The 237-nt window shown below is 41.8% G+C and overlaps 1 protein-coding gene across 1 annotated transcript in view; it reads right to left on the reverse strand.

Moving 5' to 3' along the window:
- LOC110456951 overlaps window positions 1–237 on the reverse strand; it is an 8,321-nt gene that overhangs the window by 3,386 nt on the left and 4,698 nt on the right. The gene's annotated exons all lie outside the window — the stretch shown is intronic.

The raw sequence follows: 237 nt of genomic DNA on the forward strand, positions 1-237 counted from the left end.
AATAGTTCGTTCTACTTTCTGAACTCTTCAATTCGAGAGGCGTAAGAGTTGCACAGCATACGGTAGCGATACCTACCGGGATTAGCTGATACCTGAAATTGTGTCGCCATTTGAATTCTATCTCAATATCTTTGTTGAAAAACGGCGCAAAGGAGATTAAAAGCATTACAGTGACACCAAGGACCTCTCCAGCTCTAACTATTCCAATGGCGCGGATTCTCTTTGTCGCAAAATATT

Source organism: Mizuhopecten yessoensis, unplaced genomic scaffold, assembly GCF_002113885.1.
Source record: "Mizuhopecten yessoensis strain PY_sf001 unplaced genomic scaffold, ASM211388v2 scaffold8965, whole genome shotgun sequence".
Lineage (NCBI taxonomy): Eukaryota > Metazoa > Mollusca > Bivalvia > Pectinida > Pectinidae > Mizuhopecten > Mizuhopecten yessoensis.